The sequence below is a fragment of the Heloderma suspectum genome, chromosome 15 (genome assembly GCF_057233095.1).
Source record: "Heloderma suspectum isolate Gila_16-S chromosome 15, 16-S_ref, whole genome shotgun sequence".
NCBI lineage: Eukaryota > Metazoa > Chordata > Lepidosauria > Squamata > Helodermatidae > Heloderma > Heloderma suspectum.
The window spans coordinates 14,569,854-14,577,112 of record NC_139472.1 but is presented as its reverse complement, the minus strand read 5'-3'; the positions used below and the strand labels follow the sequence as shown (position 1 = coordinate 14,577,112).

Here is a 7,259-nt window from a genome sequence, read left to right as displayed (position 1 = left end):
GTGCTACTCCATTTCTTCTAAGGGATTCTTGCCCACAATAGTAGATATGATGGTCACCTGAATTAAATTCGCCCATGCCTGTCCATTTTAGTTCACTGATTCCCAAGATGTCAATGTTCAATCTTGCCATCTCATGTTTGACCACCTCTAGCTTACCTTGATTCATTGATCTGACATTCCAGGTTCCTAAACAATATTGTTCTTTATAGCATCGGATTTTCTTTTCACCACCAGACACATCCACAGCTGAGTGTCCTTTCGGCTTTGGCCCAGCCGCTTCACTCTTTCTGGAGCTACTTGGAAATTCCCTCTGCTCTTCCCCAGTAGTATATTGGACACCTTCCGACCTGAGGGGTCATCTTCCGGCGTCATCTCTTTCAGCCTTGTGATACGTTCCATGGGGTTTTCTTGGCAAGAATACTGGAGTGGGTTGCCATTTCCTTCTCCAGTGGACCACATTTTGTCAGAACTCTCCGCCATGACCTGTCCGTCTTGGGTGGCCCTGCACAGCATAGCTTATGGCTTCACTGAGTTACGCAAGCCCCTTCGCCACAACAAGGCAGTGATCCATGAAGGGGATCTACTCAAAGTACCCACAAGAAATAATACAGTCAACAATTAAAAACCAATTAGAAATTGTAACATGTGGTTAAAAAAAAAAAAAAAAAACAGTAGCAAGGGGATTCATCCTGTTGGCATCCAGATCTAACACATGGAGGCATTTCATGGTTAAATGAAATACAGATCCACCCCCCTTGCCTCCTTAAACACAGTCTTCCCAGCCCAGGTCAGATTTCTATTGCATGTTAAGTAAGAATACAAAAGAGCCCAGGCCTTTCCTTTATCGTGTCCAAAATCAGCAGTTTTACTGTCGCTTTGTGTCGGTTTCTGTTTCGGTCTTACAGAGGCTGAAAAACACGAGCAGGTCAGCTGGGTTTCTGGGTCTGCAGGGGGGCTGGTCAGAAGGGCTCAGAAATGACACCAGAACTTTTGGAGGGTAGAAACACTCCTCGGTTAGCAGATTATATTAAACCCTGCCCGCCCCACACACACACACAGACTCTCACTCTTGGGGTCTCCTTCCCATGCACCCCATTAATTCCAAGTATAGCAAAAAGGAAGAGACTGGTGTTGCAACACAACACAAAGGGGTGAAGGGTCACCCCCAAATCGGTCTCTCTGACCTACTTCTCTCAGTCCACCCATATAAGGGATGAAATACGTACGGACTGGAGAAGACGACATATTTATGGGGTGATGTGCGGAGAATATTTATGGCGTGAAATATACTTTGCAGGATTGGGCAGGGAATATCCATGAAGGGTGGAGGAGAAAGGCTTACAAAGGGTGGTAGGCGAGAGAAAACATTTAGAGAAGGTGAGAATTACAGGGAGGAAATACTGGAGGCAAAGAAGAGCAAATGAAAATTTCTTGGGTAGGGGGAGAAAATGTTAAGATATTTATGGAGAGGAAAACTATGAGGCCAAGAATGTTATGGAGGGAGTATTACAGACTCTGGTTATTTGGATTTGTTACAAGCATTCTTTCAGGATATGACTGATTAAATATTTCTTCCCTTCTAAATAAAAGTACATTTAGGGGACAAACCCATGGCTGGGGCATTATGGGAGTTGTAGGACTTTTTCCTGTCTAAAAATGCATAGGATTGTGCTTTTAAGCCCTTTTTGAATAGTACGTTTGAAGGGTCCCAACCAAACATGCCTTGGGAGGGATTTTCATGGGATAGGGGACACTACTAAGAAGGCCCTGTCCATTCATGAATTATTGGCTGGCTGGGGCATGCAGGGGATTGTAGGATTTTTTTCTGTCTAAACATGCATAGGATTGCATCCTAAATGAACAAATTATTTCATGACAAATGGTATAAACATGCAGACTTGGCAATAATTGAATTAAGGTATGATAAGAGAGATAGTGCCCGTATAAAATGATGTATCTAAGAGGGAAAAGACAAAAAATAAATAAATAGGGAGATGGGGGAAGTAAGGGGGAAAATACCCCAAAGAGGGGGCAAATTATGAGCAGGGGCATGGGGAAAGAGATATGGCAAAGGGGGAGCATCATGCGGGGAAATACTTACTATAGGGAAATATTTACTACAGGGAAATAACAAGGCTTAACAAAGCTGGCAAATGTGTGCATGAGTGGGGAGAGATCTTTTGTGGCCAAAAGTGGTTTTATTATTGTGTTGTTTACTGAGGGGAAAATACAACAACAACAAAAGAGTATGATTTTGTGGAGAGGTTAGCTTGTGTGTAGCGAAAAAAAGTAATTTTATTATTGTTTTATTTACTGAGGAGAAAATACCCTCCCCCCCCCCCAAAAAAAAAGGTAGGAGATGTGTATGCGGAGAGATTAGCTTCTGTTTGTGCGAGAGGAAAAGGCGATTTTACTATAGCTTTCATTTGCTGGGGGAGAGTTCCGGAACGAAGGGTGGGAAACGCATGCGGTGAAGATTTTTATTTATTTATTTTTGATTGTGCATGAGGAAATTATTATTATTTTTTCCTCTTATTTTTCCCGTTTTATTTTGTTTGTAGCTGGGTTAAACGTCATATTTATTTATTTATATTAATTATTTAATTGATTAATCACATTATTATATGTTACATATAATTACTATTTACATTAACATATTAACTATTAACTATTAATTAACGTACTAATGTAAATATGTTATTTACATTAACATATTAACTATTAACTATTAATTAACGTACTAATGTAAATATGTTATTTACATTAACATATTAACTATTAACTATTAATTAACGTACTAATGTAAATATGTTATTTACATTAACATATTAACTATTAATTGTTAACATATAATAATAATAATAATAATAATAATAATAATATTGTTATTATATGTTAATAGCTGAAGCTCTTTGGGCGCCCATGAAGGAGGGCAATGACTGCAGAGCCATTATTTCTTGTTAAAATTATTTATTTCTCCGTCCAGTGGAAGAAAAGTATGTTCTGCCCTCTTCCTGAGCCATAATAGAGGAAAGGAGGAGAAAATAAAAATGAGAATTTTCTTTCCCCCGCTCCCCTATCATTTCCCCCAAATGGTCTCTTCCGCCCTTTAATAAAATCCTCCTTCGGAAAACGGGGTTTCTTCGTCTCCCCTCCCCCCCCCCGCCTCAGTGACAGTTGGACCCTTCCACGCGCACGCGCACGCGCGCTCCTTCACTCGCCCGCTCTCGGGCTCGTCCCCACCCGGGGGGATTCTTTTTTCGCGGCGGCGCGAGCTCCACCCGGCCGCGAGGAAGGACAAAATGGGGAGGAGAACGCGCGCGCGCACATTATTCAATCCCGCCGCCCGCCCCCACCTTTTTTTTTTTTTTTTTTAACTCCAGGATAGAAAAACCTGACGCGCTCGCTTCGCCACGCCCTTTTTAAATAGACATAAACAAGCCCCGCTGGCGCTGGTTCGTCTTTGTGCCCGCTTCTAAGATGGCGACGGCGGGATGTGGTGTTTTAGTTGCCCTTCCCAAATATGGAAGTCCCCGCACTTCCTGTTCCGTTTATGTCGTTGCCTGGATACCATCATTACACGTAGCTTTTTCTTACTCCCCCCCCCCCCACACTTCCTCATGATCACATAAACAACAGCAATGTTAATATATGGCAGACATTCAATAATAATAAGTGTACCAATGATGTATATAATACTCTCCACATACACACACACTGCTGCATAACCACATAAACAACAGCAATGTTAATATATGGCAGAAATTCAGTAATAATAAGTGTACCAATGATGTATATAATACTCTCCACACACACACACACTGCTGCATAACCACATAAACAACAGCAATGTTAATATATGGCAGAAATTCAGTAATAATAAGTGTACCAATGATGTATATAATACTCTCCACACACACACACACTGCTGCATAACCACATAAACAACAGCAATGTTAATATATGGCAGAAATTCAGTAATAATAAGTGTACCAATGATGTATATAATACTCTCCACACACACACACACTGCTGCATAACCACATAAACAACAGCAATGTTAATATATGGCAGAAATTCAGTAATAATAAGTGTACCAATGATGTATATAATACTCTCCACACACACACACACTGCTGCATAACCACATAAACAACAGCAATGTTAATATATGGCAGAAATTCAGTAATAATAAGTGTACCAGTGATGTATATAATACTCTCCACACACACACACACTGCTGCATAACCACATAAACAACAGCAATGTTAATATATGGCAGAAATTCAGTAATAATAAGTGTACCAGTGATGTATATAATACTCTCCACACACACACACACTGCTGCATAACCACATAAACAACAGCAATGTTAATATATGGCAGAAATTCAGTAATAATAAGTGTACCAATGATGTATATAATACTCTCCACACACACACACTGCTGCATAACCACATAAACAACAGCAATGTTAATATATGGCAGAAATTCAGTAATAATAAGTGTACCAGTGATGTATATAATACTCTCCACACACACACACACTGCTGCATAACCACATAAACAACAGCAATGTTAATATATGGCAGACATTCAATAATAATAAGTGTACCAATGATGTATATAATACTCTCCACATACACACACACTGCTGCATAACCACATAAACAACAGCAATGTTAATATATGGCAGACATTCAGTAATAATAAGTGTACCAATGATGTATATAATACTCTCCACACACACACACTGCTGCATAACCACATAAACAACAGCAATGTTAATATATGGCAGACATTCAGTAATAATAAGTGTACCAATGATGTATATAATACTCTCCACACACACACACTGCTGCATAACCACATAAACAACAGCAATGTTAATATATGGCAGACATTCAGTAATAATAAGTGTACCAATGATGTATATAATACTCTCCACACACACACACTGCTGCATAACCACATAAACAACAGCAATGTTAATATATGGCAGAAATTCAGTAATAATAAGTGTACCAGTGATGTATATAATACTCTCCACACACACACACTGCTGCATAACCACATAAACAACAGCAATGTTAATATATGGCAGAAATTCAGTAATAATAAGTGTACCAGTGATGTATATAATACTCTCCACACACACACACACTGCTGCATAACCACATAAACAACAGCAATGTTAATATATGGCAGACATTCAATAATAATAAGTGTACCAATGATGTATATAATACTCTCCACATACACACACACTGCTGCATAACCACATAAACAACAGCAATGTTAATATATGGCAGACATTCAGTAATAATAAGTGTACCAATGATGTATATAATACTCTCCACACACACACACTGCTGCATAACCACATAAACAACAGCAATGTTAATATATGGCAGAAATTCAGTAATAATAAGTGTACCAATGATGTATATAATACTCTCCACACACACACACACTGCTGCATAACCACATAAACAACAGCAATGTTAATATATGGCAGAAATTCAGTAATAATAAGTGTACCAATGATGTATATAATACTCTCCACACACACACACTGCTGCATAACCACATAAACAACAGCAATGTTAATATATGGCAGACATTCAATAATAATAAGTGTACCAATGATGTATATAATACTCTCCACACACACACACACTGCTGCATAACCACATAAACAACAGCAATGTTAATATATGGCAGAAATTCAGTAATAATAAGTGTACCAATGATGTATATAATACTCTCCACACACACACACACTGCTGCATAACCACATAAACAACAGCAATGTTAATATATGGCAGAAATTCAGTAATAATAAGTGTACCAGTGATGTATATAATACTCTCCACACACACACACACTGCTGCATAACCACATAAACAACAGCAATGTTAATATATGGCAGAAATTCAGTAATAATAAGTGTACCAATGATGTATATAATACTCTCCACACACACACACTGCTGCATAACCACATAAACAACAGCAATGTTAATATATGGCAGACATTCAATAATAATAAGTGTACCAATGATGTATATAATACTCTCCACATACACACACACTGCTGCATAACCACATAAACAACAGCAATGTTAATATATGGCAGACATTCAATAATAATAAGTGTACCAATGATGTATATAATACTCTCCACACACACACACACTGCTGCATAACCACATAAACAACAGCAATGTTAATATATGGCAGAAATTCAATAATAATAAGTGTACCAATGATGTATATAATACTCTCCACACACACACACACTGCTGCATAACCACATAAACAACAGCAATGTTAATATATGGCAGAAATTCAGTAATAATAAGTGTACCAATGATGTATATAATACTCTCCACACACACACACACTGCTGCATAACCACATAAACAACAGCAATGTTAATATATGGCAGAAATTCAGTAATAATAAGTGTACCAATGATGTATATAATACTCTCCACACACACACACTGCTGCATAACCACATAAACAACAGCAATGTTAATATATGCTGGGCATTTAATAACAACAACAACAATAATAATAACAACAAATGTACCAATAATGTTGTAATAATAATATACCATAATGATTATTTTTTATTATTATTTTATTTATTATTATTATTATTATTATTATTATTTATTTTATTATTATTTACGACAAGGCTGCATATTGTCACCCTGCTTATTTAACTTATATGCAGAGTACATCATGAGAAACGCCGGGTTGGATGAATCAGAGGTCGGAATTAAGATTGCCGGGAGAATTATCAACAACCTCCGATACGCAGATGACACCACCCTAATGGCAGAAAGCGAAGAGGATCTAAAGAGCCTCTTGTTGAGGGTGAAAGAGGAGAGTGCAAAAGCTGGTTTGAAACTCAACATTAAAAAAACTAAGATCATGGCCTCTGTCCCCATCACTTCCTGGCATATAGAAGGGGAAGAAATGGAAGCAGTGACAGATTTTACTTTCTTGGGCTCCAAGATCACCGCAGACGGACAATGACTGTAGCCATGAAATTAAAAGACGCTTGCTGCTTGGGAGGAAAGCCATGGCAAACCTAGGCAGCATAGTAAGAAGCAGAGACATCGCCTTGCCGACAAAGGTCCGTCTAATCAAAGCTATGGTTTTCCCAGTAGTAATGTATGGCTGTGAGAGCTGGACTATAAGGAAGGCTGAGTGCCGAAGAATTGATGCCTTCAAACTGTGGTGCTGG

General features: G+C 38.4%; 1 protein-coding gene across 1 annotated transcript in view; it reads right to left on the bottom strand.

Annotated features, from left to right (window-relative positions):
- The window catches only part of LOC146335379 (uncharacterized), an 80,852-nt gene that overhangs the window by 72,853 nt on the left and 740 nt on the right, over window positions 1-7,259 (bottom strand). The gene's annotated exons all lie outside the window — the stretch shown is intronic.